At 46.2% G+C, this 13551-nt stretch overlaps 1 long non-coding RNA gene across 1 annotated transcript; it reads right to left on the bottom strand.

The window, feature by feature from the left end:
* Window positions 1–268: 268 nt before the first annotated feature.
* On the bottom strand, window positions 269–8011 carry LOC146395240 (uncharacterized). The gene is made up of 3 exons (XR_014832120.1): window positions 7839–8011; window positions 4756–4818; window positions 269–406 (listed from the first exon to the last, which is right to left on the bottom strand). It is a non-coding gene; the product is annotated as an uncharacterized LOC146395240 (long non-coding RNA).
* Window positions 8012–13551: the final 5540 nt, after the last annotated feature.

Here is a 13551-nt window from a genome sequence, read left to right as displayed (position 1 = left end):
ATGGTGCCCCTAGAGCAGCTCCTCCACCCCTGAAATGAAGAAATCGGCCCTTTCCACAGCTGTGGTCACTAAGGCAGCAGCAGTGAACCTGGAGCCCCGAGGCCCCCCCTTCCCCTCTTCAGACCCTCAAGAGCGCTCACCTTTTGCCTGATGATTCTGAGCCCCAGTCTCCATGGTCTCCACGTCTCCGCTGTTCTCCAAAGGCCACACCTCCTCCTAGTCCTGCTCCCCCAGGCAGAAGGATCAGGCAACGTCATGGCCCTAGAGCCAGCCCAAGTATTTGCCTTGAAATCCTGCCAGGAGGCCTTCTAGAAGTTACTTCACCTCAAGATCAATTTCCACTGCCTGGTCTGATTCCTCCAAAATTTACATGTCAAAGCCCATCTTGTTTCCATGCGGCCAGGACCTGTGGGATGGAGAAGCCACGTGATGCTGCTGGGACCCTGCCTGGGGCCCTAAGCCTACGCCTCTTCAGCAGAGACCCTGACCTCTCATACTCTCCTCATTCAATACACGTGAAGTCTCAGTTCTCGGGGTTCATAGCATTTTCCTTTACCTCATTCCTTTCTGGCCTGTAGGCTCTTTGCAGTAGGTTTTATCATTATTCCCAAATATCTGTTTCTCTATATAATTCTCTGCCCCTGACATCAGCCTTGATCTCATAACTTGCCTTGAACAATGAAATGCGACTGAAAGTGACAGTATCAAAAGCACTGTATTATTCCACCATCTCTCATGTTCTGATAGCAAATCTTGAGGAAAGGTTGACCTACTTAAAAAGAAAAAAAAAAAAAAAAACATAAACTCCAAAAGCCAGTGAGGAAGAGGTGGATATATTTTATTACACATCAATTAAAAAGTTCAGTTTAGGAGTTTCCATCGTGGTTCAGCAGAAACAATCTGACTAGCACCCATGAGGATGTAGATTCAATCCCTGGCCTTGCTCAGTGGGTTAAGGATCTGGCACTGCCATGAGCTGTGGTGTAGGTCACAGACGTGGCTCAGATCTGGCATTGCTGTGACTGTGGCATAGGCCAGTGGCTACAGCTCTGATTTGACCCCTAGCCTGGGAACCTCCATACGCCATGGGTACAGCCCTAAAAAGACAAAAAAAAAAAAAAAAAAAAAAAAAAAAAAAAAATTGGTTTAACAAGGACCCTTTTAGGAAAGATAAGGGGTGGAGAGCAGGGTTTAAATATGTATGTTTAATCTCTGATCATCTTCTTATAAAAAATATTGGAGGATATATAGGATGGATAAACAACAAGATCCTACTGCATGGCACAGAGAGTTATATTCAATATCCTGCGATCAACAATTGTGGAAAAGAATATTTGAAGACTATATATAACTGAATCACTTTGCTGGACAGCAGAAATCAACTATACTTCAATAAAATTTTTTCTTGGCTACATCTGTGGCATGAAGAAGCCCCCAGGCCAGGGATTGAACCCATGCCACAGAAGCAACCCAAGATGCTGCAGTGACAATCAATGCCAAATCCTTAACCCACTGGGCCACAAGGGAACTCCAATACAATTTTTTTTTTTTTTTTTACTGGAGGTATACGAAGAAAGTTAATAAAACTGATCTATGGTAGATAAACCTATCTTTGAGCTGTCATGATTGTATCCTAGAATCCAAAAGTCCAAATAAAAACTAGAAGTAGTGGCAGCTCATACAACTCAATATCAAAAATGAAACAATTCAATTAAAAAATGGGCAGAAGAGGAGTTCCCATCGTGGCACAGCGAAAATGAACCCAACTAGGAACCATGAGGTTGCGGGTTCGATCCCTGGCCTCACTCAGTGGTTTAAGGATCTGGCATTGCTGTGAGCTGTGGTGTAGGTCACAGACTTAGCTCAGATCTGATGTTGCTGTGGCTGTGGCATAGGCCGGCAGCTGTAGCTTTGATTTGACCCATAGCCTGGGAACTTCCACATGCCGCAGGTGAGGCCCTAAAAAAATGACAAACAACACAAAAAAATGGTGAATCATTCTGTTGTATCCTTGAAACATATATAAGAATATAAATCAACTGTACCTCGATTATAAGAAAATAGAAGGAGTAAGTTAAGATCACCTGCAGCCTGGCAGCATGCTGGTTGTGATTTCATTAGGAGTGAAAGGAGAAATTGTTGGAGAATTCTGAGCAGAGGAATTACATGATTGCTTTACAGTTTAAAAGCTCTCTCTGGGAGTTCTCATCGTGGCGCAGTGGTTAACGAATCTGACTAGGAACCATGGGGTTGCAGGTTCGATCCCTGGCCTTGCCCAGTGGGTTGGGGATCTGGCGTTGCCGTGAGCTGTGGTGTGGGTCAAAGACACAGCTTGGATCCCACGTGGCTGCGCTGTAGGCCAGCGGCTATAGCTCTGGTTAGACCCCTAGCCTGGGAACCTCCATGTGCTGCAAGAGCGGCCCAAGAAATGGCAAAAAGATAAAATAAATAAAAATAAAAAAATAAAATAAAAGCTCGCTCTGGCTGGTAGACTAGGAAAAAAACTTAAGGAGACAGTATAGAGGCAAGTAAAACCACTTAAAGACTGCTGAAATAACCCTGGGGAGAGACAATGGAGATTTGGACCAAAGAGAAACAGTGGGGTTAATGAGTAGCAGTCACATCCTGAAATTCTTTATTCTGTGTAAGTTGGGGGGGTTGGATCAAGTAAGCAGCATAATCATTATTTTTGCCTCAGAGGAACAACTCAAAAGGCAGGATGAAAGGTGAGCCAGAAAGTGGAGAAGACACGAAATCTGGGTAGCAGCGCAGCAGAGCTGAAAGGCGGGAAAAGAATAAAGCAGAATCCAAGACAGAATTGAGAGGACTCCATAGCTAATCAGGTCGATGGGAAACTCAGAAACAAGGCAGCAAAAAGTCAAAGCTCCAGTTCACTACAAAGGGTGGAAGCTGCAGTCATTACCAGAGATCAGTCACAGGTAAAGAGAAAAGGAAGAGAAAAAGAATTTGCCTCCTTGAATTCCAGAAACTTCCCCCTCTCATGCTTCTCACCTGAACTCTTAAGAATGTAGGGTTTGGCTCTTGGGAGTCATGCTCCGAGATGGCGAGGCAAGGTGAGAGTGTCTGCTTAGCAGGGGTGGGGGATGGAGGGCTGGCAGAATTCCACACCTCTGATGGGCAGGTAGCAGAGGTGAGGGCCCGTGGGCAGAACCAGAGGGACATCTGGTTTGCACGGAACATCCGAGCCTCGTAAGGCGACACTTAGGCTTGGCCCAGGAGACCACGACATCACCACATCCAATTTTGATGTGGACAACTCAAATCAGAGCACCTATGAGGAGTTTCCAAGACCAGCTCCTGGAGGACCTGAAGGACCACCACCTAGACCCCCTCCTAATGGTGAAAGCCAAGGTGATGGACTTCAGCAGAGACCGCCCCCGCCAAGACACCATTATCATCACTGTCCTCCCCCACCTCCTCCTGAGACCACCACCAAGCACCCCCCACCCAGGGTGCAGACCACAAAGACCTCCCCAAGGCCAGCCACCCCGTAATTTGGAATTCAATGATGAAAATGAGTAAGAAGCTACCAGTCATTCAGAAAGCCAGGACATTGGAACAAGGCAGTCTATCTGCAATTTATCCATAAAATAATCAGCATCCAAAAAAAAAAAAAAAGTGCAGGGTCTGAACTTGTAAAATGACTTTTTTTCTTTTTTTGCCTTTTTCTATAGAATGACATTTTTAAAAGAAATGGGAAATGTTTAAAGCAAACAATTAAGAAGACATTAAGGAATTACTGGGTGTTTTTTGGTTTTTTGGGGTTTTTTTGGCTTTGGATTTGGTTGGGTTTTTTTTTTTTTTTGCATTTTAGGGCCACACCCACAGCATATGGAAGTTCTCAAGCTAGGGACTGAATTGGAGCTACAGCTACCAGCCAATGCCATGGCCATAGCAACACGGGATTCAAGCCGCATTTGCGACCTGCACCGGAGCTCATGACATTGCTGGATCCCCAATCCACTGAGCAAGCCTAGGGATCAAACCCGCATCCTCACAGATACTAGTCGGATTCCTTTCCACTGTGCCACCATGGGAACTCCAAGAATTATTGTTAATTTTATTTAGTGTGTAATAATAATTTTATTATTGTGATCACATTTTCAAAGACAGTCCTTCCCAATAGAATTGCTTATGAAAGTATTTACAGGTGAAATGATATGTCTGGGATTTGCTTTCAAATACTTTAGCCAAGAAAATAAAAAATGAGGGATGAGGGACTTGGAATGAAATAAGAATTGCAGGATGTTGGTTATTGATCGAGCTTCAAACCCTGACTCCACCTGACCCCAGCCAAGTGACACAGTAAATGTCGCTTACCCTCTGCAACATGCCATTTCTTCTGTAATTGGCAGTTGTGATTCCTAACTTTCAGTGCTGAGGGAATAAAATATTACAGAGATTGTAAAGCCCAGTGCCTGGCAAAGAACAACTGCCCAATAAATGGCAGTTATCAGTTTTTTATTTCACAAGAGCTGTCTTGAGTATCCAGCAACCAGGATGAAATGTTGCTGGGACAAGGGCGGTGGTCATGTGAATGACAGCTCTCATCTGGGGTAGTATTTCCTGTAAAGACCCTTTTCCTGCCCTGGCATCCTGTAGAAACAAGCAGGTCCTCTGAGCCTTCGATGGGACCCTGGCAGGGCACCAAACATCATGACGAGAAAATGAAATTTACCCAAGGTCTGGAGAACAGAAGACACTGCAGAAACATGGAAGCTGAGCGGTACCCACCTGCAAGAAGTCCCCTCCAACTCTACACAATTCTCTCTGGACAGGCAGGGATGCGAGGGGAACCTGAGGATGAAACAGGCAGTGTGAGCTTCAGGATGGTCTCTTGACTCCTAGAAACTTAGACTAAAAATCCTCAAGCTTAAAATGAGCAGTGCTCCTCTTCTAAAACAAACAAACAAACAAACAAACAAACAAACAAACCCCTCAGATCTATTAAAGGAGAATGTAGACAACTTCCTGGGGACAGAGTCAAATATGGGCATCAGAAAACAGCCTGACCCTGCTATTAAATAGGGAAATTGGAGCTCCCAATGTGGCTCATCAGGTTAAGAATCCAATATAGCATCCGTGAGGATGCAGGTTCAATTCCTGGCCTCACTCAGTGGGTTAAGGATCCGGCATTGCAGCAAGCTGCAGCATAGGTCACAGGTGCAGCTTGGATCTGGCGTTGCTGTGGCTGTGGCATAGGCCAGTAGCTGCAGTTCTGATTCAACCCCTAGCCTGGGAATTTCCATATGACATGGGTGCAGCCCTAAAGAAGAAAAAGAAAAAAAAAATAGAGAAATCATCCTTTATTAGCAGTGGTAATGATAAACACTTATTAAATTCTTACTTTACACCAGGGACAATTCCAGGCAGCACACAAGTTTTGCCTCTCAAAGGCCCCATGAGTTAGGTCTCCTGATAAACACAGGCAGAGTTATAAATCTTGCCCAAGGTAACAGAGCGAGAAAGCGCCTAGATTTGATCCCTAGCTGTGGAGTGCTGTGCCCTTAGCCAGTTGGGTGAGTGGTCACGTCAATGATGGCCAGCCCCTATGGGGTGTGGCAGTTCTCAAGGTGTATCCACGCACAAGTTGAGGGGATATACACAGAATAAGACTGTCTGTGAATCGATAAATGCTGAATCCGATGCCAGGTCCATGTGAGTTTACTGTACTGTTCTACTGGGTGGGTTAAAAACTTGTCCTTACTGCTACTTGGGCCTCACCAGATACCAGAAGTGATTTTGGATAGTCGGCCAACAGCCCTCAGAGGTCCCCACCCTACCTAAACCCTGGTAAGTCCCAAACTAGAGGTGTGACTCCCAACACATGAGAGAAAAGCATACAACGAAAGGAGACTTAGCCAAACTAGCCACTTCCATTATAGCCAAACCTGGGATCTTGGTTATAAAGCAGAGTGGGCCCAGGACAAGGACACACCCTAGGACAACAGGTCCCAGAGAAGCAGACCTGTCCCCACTCAAAAAAACCACTTAGATGCAGGCCCCAGCACTGGAGGATGTCTGCCCCAGGCCCAAACCTTCCCACTTCTTAAAAACGCTAGGGATTCCATGGGAGTTCCCATGGTGACACAGCAGAAATGAATCTGACAAGTATCCATGAGGGTGTAGGTTCGATCCCTGGCCTTGATCAGTGGGTCAGGGATCCGGTGTTGCTGTGAGCTGCTATGTAGGTTGTAGACGTGGCTCGGATCCCTCGCTGTGGCGTAAAGCTGGCACCTGTAACTCTAATTCAACCGACCCCTAGCCTGGGAACTTCCATGTGCCATGGGCGTGGCCCTAAAAAGAAAAATAAATAAATAAATAAATAAATAGAGACGCAGCACCCAAGTAAGTGCTCCTGATTTCAGCCAACAGGAGGACCTCAGTGGCCTTCTTTCAGGAAGAAATTCAACAAAGAGATTAAGATTGTAAAGGTACAGAGTTTATTGGAAGCACAGTACTGTGTAAAGAGATCAAAGAAGTTTATTTAGGCCAGTGAGGAGCAAACAGGGGCAGTTTTGGTTGTTAATATCTTCTGGGGTTTGGTTGAGGGTGATGCCCCCTTTTCCCCTCCTCTATGATGTCATCTATAATTCCTCATTTGAGCTTCCATGGACTCCATTTGAATCCTTCCAATAAGCACCTAAGCCAAACCCACAGTGGGTGGGGATTGGTGGGGGGGGTGTCAAAATGCAATGCTAATAGTATTATAATGAGATTATAATGAGGCCAAGGTTACTAGAGGTTGACTTGAGACCCCATCTGTGCATGTGTCTGGCTGGGAACTCTCCTGGACCTCAAGAATTTGAAGACTGAGGGGGGCTGCCTCGTCTTTCAGCCAATTAAGGCTCATTGACCAGATAGTTTATCTCAAAGGGTCAGCAGGAAACTGGCTGCAGCAGGTTAACCCCAAACCTAGCTCCTACCCCAAAGCACAGCTTCCATGGTCAGCGTGTCTTGCTCAGGTGTTACAAAAAGTTTCTGTTTTAGATGTCATTTGTCCATGCGTCACGGCCTCGTTAAGTGCAAACCAAGGAAGTAGCTTTGCCTTCTGCCTGTCTGTCGACTCAAAAGAATATGCACAACCTAAAAGCTGAGAGTTGTTTTATTTGGGGGTGGGGGGGGATGAGAACTATAACCCAGGAGGCAGCATTTCAAAATTCCACTCCTAAGAGGCTGGGGGGAATGTCGGTGTATATGTGATTTTGGTGAAGAGGGGAGGTCCATGCAACCAAGCACACATTTTACAAAACTTTGGAACTAATCTCGGGGTTACTGCTAGTCACGAGGAGCGGGTGTCACCATGAAGGGTTTTAGTGCTTTTCTAGATTTGAAGAGATACAAGAATTGGGCTCATAAAATCTTCTCCTGAAAACATCTATCTGAAAGCCTGTTCTGCCAGGTTTTCCCAGAGAGCAGAGTGCCTCACTCCTAATCTCCACCCTGAGCTCCTTTCAGGGGTGTCAAGGGTCAGCAGCTGCAGTGGTTCAGAACTCAATCCACACAGAGGCAAATTCAAGTGCAATCTCCAATTCATATGCCTAATGCCTATACACAGGAGGCTGGGGGGAGGGACGGGCAGGGAGCCTGTCTTTCCAGCCTCACTCCCAAGCCAAAAAACATCCAGAGATTTATGGCCCTAACCGCCCCAACTCTCCACCCCACGGATGTCTATCCGGCCCTGGCTGAACTCATCCCTATAGCCCAAATAAATGTCAGGGATGCGCGCTGGAGCTGCCCCCTAATCTGAAATTGCTTGGCGCAGATTATACCCACCTCCCTTTTCAAAAAAGAAAACTGAGTTCCAGGTCTCTCACCCCAGCAGAAGGAAGGTCTGCAAAGCGAACGGCAATTCAGGAATTCCCGGCTAAAGGAGTCTCAACCCAATTTTCCAACCGAAAGGCGCGCCTGGAGCCCCGCCCTCTTCAAGTACAGAACCTCAGGAGCCCACCGGCCGGAGCGGCCACACTTCTCCCCGGGTCTCAACCCTAGGCCCTCCTCCCGCATGGGAGAGACACCAAGGGGCCAACTGCTGGGCAGGCCTCGCTCACCTGGGCCAGAGTGACATCTCCATCCTGCCGCCGCAGCTCATCTATGCCAGGACTGCAGTTCCCAGAATCCTCACGGACTCCCTTCCCACTGGCCTTCCTGGAGCCCCTTCCGACCCGCGCGGTTAATTTACTAGGACAGTGGCTATTGTAGTGACAGCGTCCCGGCCTCTATTCATAAAATACCGGTGCACAAACAGGCAGGGGTTCCCGAGTCAAATCTCAGTTCCCTCTGCCTGTTCGCCTGAAAGACTACACTCCCCAGAAGCCTCTGCGGCAGCCTCCTCTACGGCTTCCGGCCCCGCCCTCGGCGCCCTGGGGGTTCTACCCAGCGAAAGCTTCTGGGGTTGGCTTATACGGCGGGTCAGGCCTTCAAATTGCAGGCTTTTCAGCTTTGGGCAGGTTTTTAGCTCTCGTGACCAAGCTAAATTCCCTGGACTTAGGCTCTGCAATATATACACCGTCTTCCTCGAGCACCATCTTTGGCGCCATGCTGCCCGCGCATTCCTGTATTCACTCCCATTTTATTTTCGTGGGAAACACACCGGGAAAGCAATGCAGCCTCACAAGGTCTCTTGAACCTCAACTTCAGCGCTCTTTGAATGCTGTGTAGTCATTTTCCCCTTGTCGAAGTCCTCAAAGTTAGCGAAAAGTTCTCATCCAGTTTCTGGAGGATGGAAGCCTCGTTCAGGCTGGAGTCTGGCTCTGCCGGCCTTTTACCTAGGATCCTGGTTAAGGGCTAAGCCAGTACTTCAGCTAGCAACAGCCAGTTGGGTTTTTGCAAAGCTGAGCGAGTTCAGTTCATAGAAGGAGTCTTTAAATTGTAATGGTAACTGAAAAATAGTTTTCAATGTTGCCATTTCCTTGTGAAACCTATTGGTAAATCAGGTGCCCCTTTGATATGTATGTGAATCTTTTTAAAAGCTAAGAAGTATGTTGCCAGCTTTAGGACCTAGGAATGTTTTTCTTAAAGGCCTGGAAGTTACCTCTTTGAAATGTAAACCGTTAAGGAAGATATTGCCCTATCTTGCTGTCACTGGAAATTTTGCTTCCTTGCTTAGCTCCAAGCTGTAATCTCCTTGTCACAGAGAAGTTTTATTTTTCTTTCAAATAAAGATAATTAGCACAGGTAGCTACCCCCAATTACCAGGTGAATTTAGTATGAACTGTGGAAAAAGGATATATAGTAAACAACGTTGTAAAATTGAAACTGCACAACTCTGATTGGGACTTGAGCAAACGGCTGGAACTTGAACCCAGCCAAAACCCAGACTGGGACTTGAGCAAACGGCTGGAACTTGAACCCAGCCAAAACCCAGACTGGGACTTGAATTCATGGTCTTTTAATTAGAATCACTCACCTGGTGTCAGGACTTATTGAGGCCCAGGTCCTTTGTGTCTCAGTACAGAAGGAAATCAGAGAGAGGCAAAGTGATAGGCAAGAAAGCAATTTATGAACATAGGACACTTGCGAGGGATATAAGCAGGCAGGCAAGGGGGCTCTGCCTCAAGAATTAAGCTGGTTACATTTTTATGATCAAAGTCATGCTTTTATTGATGACTCTATAGTTAAGCAAGGCTGCTTCCTTTCACCATGTTTTGATAGCTTTCTTGAGCGGTTATTAACTTACAGTTGTCCCCTCAAAGTTCCCTCTATCAACAATCCCCTAGTGGGATTTTTTTTTTTTTTTCATTTTTTAAAGTTTTATTGAACTATAGTTGATTTACAAGGTTGAGATAATTACCCTAGTGGTAATAAACTACCTTTGCAACTTTAACGAGCAGGACCCTTTGGGGCCTTCTCAGGGCAGGCCCTTCCCCTGCTTTAGCTCCTCTCTGATGTATAACATGTATCTTGCTGGAGGTTTACAGGAACATCATGACCTGACCTCTGTGCAGCTGCAAAAATAAAGGGTTTCTCGGAGTTCCGGTCGTGGCTCAGTGGTTAACGAATCCGGCTAGGAACCATGAGGTTGCAGGTTCGATCCCTGGCCTTGCTCAGCGGGTTAAGGACCCAACGTTGCTGTGAGCTGTGGTGTAGGTTGCAGATGCAGCTCGGATCCTGCGTTGCTGTGGCTCTGGCGTAGGCCGGTGGCTACAGCTCCGATTGGACCCCTAGCCTGGGAACCTCCATATGCCACGGGAGCGGCCCAAGAAATATCAAAAAAGACAAAAAAAAAAAAAATGCTTTGCAGGGGTTCCCATTGTGGCTCAATGGAAACAAATCTGACTAGCATTCATGCAGATGCAGGTTCAATCCCTGGGCTTGCTCAATGGGTTAAGGATCCAATATTGCCATGAGCTGTGGTGTAGCTCGCACATGTGGCTCAGATCCCACGTTGCTGTGGCTGTGTTGTGGGCTGGCAGCTGCTGCTCCGATTCGACCCCTAGCCTGGGAATCTCCACATGCCGAGAGTGTGGCCCTAAAAAGACAAAATAAATAAATAAATAAAAATGCTTTGCAATTTTGGTTTGGGAAGTTTGGGATATTTTAGGTGTATAAGCCACCTATCTCCTTACATGGCCTGCAATAAACATTTCTCTGCTGCAAACTATGTTTTGATTTGTTTTGGCCTCCCTGTGTGTCGGGCATGTGGACTTGTGCTAACATAACTATCCTACTCTATCCCTATCAAATTCTTCGTATAAGAGGACAAATTACCATTAACCTTGAGAACATGTTTGTGATGGGTTGTATCTGCTCAACTATAAAAAGAGTGGGATTCTGTCTTTGCAGTCTCAGCAGATTGCCTATGATATGTTTCACAGTGTGGTTTTACACTTATTCAATAAGAAAACTGTTTTCTTTTCCACATTTGTGGGGAGGACTATCTGGGTTGACGGGCAATTTTATTTTAGATTTTTCTCCAACACCCTCTCATTTCTCTTCACATTCTGGATGCTGTGACTGAACTTGGGGCTGGCTGCTCACTGCTTGAAAATCAATACTCGAGAGGCAAGTGTTGGGAGAAACAGAAAACATTGCTTTTAATCAGAAAGCTGGCAGTCTGGGGAGAAGTTGGATGCGTATCCCAAAACCCAAAGACTTTCTGCTCGGTCACGCAAGTTTTCAAGGGGAAAAGAGGAAGTAATATCACCGATCAGATTCGTTTGTCTCCTTCTCCCACTTCATGCAGACTTGACTCCTCGTGGGCTTTCTTTAGATGCGGTTTTTTTGCTCAAGGGGAAGGTAGGGAAGAGATCTGGCCATCTGTTAATTACGTCTTCTTCATTTCTACTTCTTTGCTCTATGGAAAGAACCATCAGGATAGACAAAATATTTTGTGATCAAAAGATTTGAAAGGTGTGCTTGGGCCAGAGATAAGTAGAACATGTAGGTTCCTGGTGTAAGGTTAGTTACAATATGGTTTTGCTAAAGTGACAAGACAAAAGGAGCCTCTTTCAGAGCGTGCTTTCCTGCCAAAGCCTCTTAAAACATCAGCCTTCTGAGAATGAAACCCAGCAGAACCTGAGTTCCTGTCATGGCTCAGTGGTTAAAGAATCCAACTAGGAACCATGAGGTCGCGGGTTCGATCCCTGGCTTTGCTCAGTGGGTTAAGGATCCGGCATTGCTATGAGCTATGGTGTAGCTCGCAGACGCGGCTCGGATCCTGTGTTGCTGTGGCTGTGGTGTAGGCTGGCGGTGACAGCTCCAATTCGACCCCTAGCCTGGGAACCTCCATATGCAGCAGGTGCGGCCCTAGAAAAGACAAAAAAAAAAAAAAAAAGAGAGAGAGAGAGAGAAAAGAAAGAAACCCAGTAGAACCCTATGGGGTTCCTGGACTCGGATACTCATAACAGTATTTCTGAGCTCTTCTGTGGAACTAAAACCCCCCAACAAATGGAAGATCTTAACTACTCAAGGAAGCATTCTTCAAGGTTTAGGATTTAGGGGGGAGGAAAGGATGAATGGGCAGAGCACAGAGAATTTTTAGAGCAGTGGAACCGAGGCAGGAGATAGAAGGGCTCCAGGCTAGACATTAACAACCAGCCTCCTGTTTATACTTTTTGAGGCAGGAGACAGGTACGCTCCAGGACAGACATATAATCAGCCACTTATTTATACTTCAAGATAGAAAAAACAATAGGAACAAGGTAAATAACTGAAATTTGCCTTCTGTGGACACTTTAAACAATGGAAGTGGCAGGGGCAGAGAGAGGCTAAGCCCTGCTTGGGCAAAAAGATCAAGAGGTCACCTACTTCCCATCCTCGGGGTCAGGGAGACCCCACTGACACCTGCACAGAAAGACTCCTCAGGGTTAGAAAGGGAGGGGGCGTTATATCATAGTAAGTCCCGGTAACCTTCCCACAAGCCCTTGCACTGGAATCTCTATTGGCTGAAAGATGCATACCTACCTCAGGAAGGGCCCGGGGTTAAATTAGTTGTGAGACACAAATTGGCCAAAGGAAAACAAAGTCCTGGTAGAATTGCCCCTATGTAAGTGACTTAAATCACCCCTTTGGCCTGCTTTCCACTAGCAGGGCATCCACACTCCTCTCCGAGCACTTCTAAACTGCCTCCCTGTGTGCTTTTCTACATGTTGTACTGTGTCTCTAATAATAGACTTTGTGCCCATGTTTACAGTCTTTGCCTGCTTGAAACATTCTTGCTTTCTATAAGGGCAAGAATCATGGCAACTCTTTTTTTTTTTTTTTTTTTTTTTTTGCCTTTTAGGGCCACACCTGCGGCATATGGAGGTTCCCAGGCTAGGGGTCAAATTGGAGCTACAGCTGCTGGCCTACAGCACAGCCACAGCAACACAGGATCCAAGCCAAGTCTGCGACCTACACCACAGCTCACAGCAACACCCCATCCTTAACCCACTAAGCGAGGCCAGGGATCGAACCTGCATCCTCATGGATGCTAGCCAGATTCGTTAACCACTGAGCCATGGCAGGAACTCCAGGGCAACTCCATTTTTAACCTCTACCGCCTCGTGGTCTAGCAGCTAGGATTCCTGGTTTTCACACAGGCTGCCTAGTTTCTATTCCTGAGCAGGGAATTAAGATCTCACTTCAAGCCATCACTCACCTCTGTCTCTCCAAGAGCAGAACTATTGTGTATGATACCATCATGGTGGCTAAATGTCCTTATACTTTTTTTCAAGGCCCGTAGAATATGCAACACGAAGAGTGAAACCTAATGCAAACTATGAACTGTGGGTGATAACAGTATTTCAGTGTAAGTTCACCAACTGTAACAAATGTACTGTTGTGTAGATTTTGATAGCAGAGGAGGCTGTGCATATATAAGGCAGGATGCATATGGAAAACCTCTGTACCTTACACTCAGTTTTACTGTGAGCCTAAAATTGATTTAAAAAAAAAAAAAGTCTATTTTTAAAACAGAAAAGAAAATGCAGAGTTTTTCCTCGCCCTTGCCAGCTTGCCCTCCCTGGCTCAGTAGTGATCTTGAGGATGATAGCCTGCACTCACGGTGTAGGACCCCGGTTCCTGCTTCCAGAGGAAACAGAGCAGAAG

This window comes from Sus scrofa, chromosome 17 (genome assembly GCF_054392235.1).
Source record: "Sus scrofa isolate SSC_HxYL_T2T_F1_AM1 chromosome 17, Sscrofa_HxYL_maternal_Yorkshire_Landrace_v2.0, whole genome shotgun sequence".
In the NCBI taxonomy this organism is placed as follows: domain Eukaryota; kingdom Metazoa; phylum Chordata; class Mammalia; order Artiodactyla; family Suidae; genus Sus; species Sus scrofa.
Note: the sequence above shows the minus strand (reverse complement) of the source record. Positions and strands in the feature narration are given on the sequence as shown.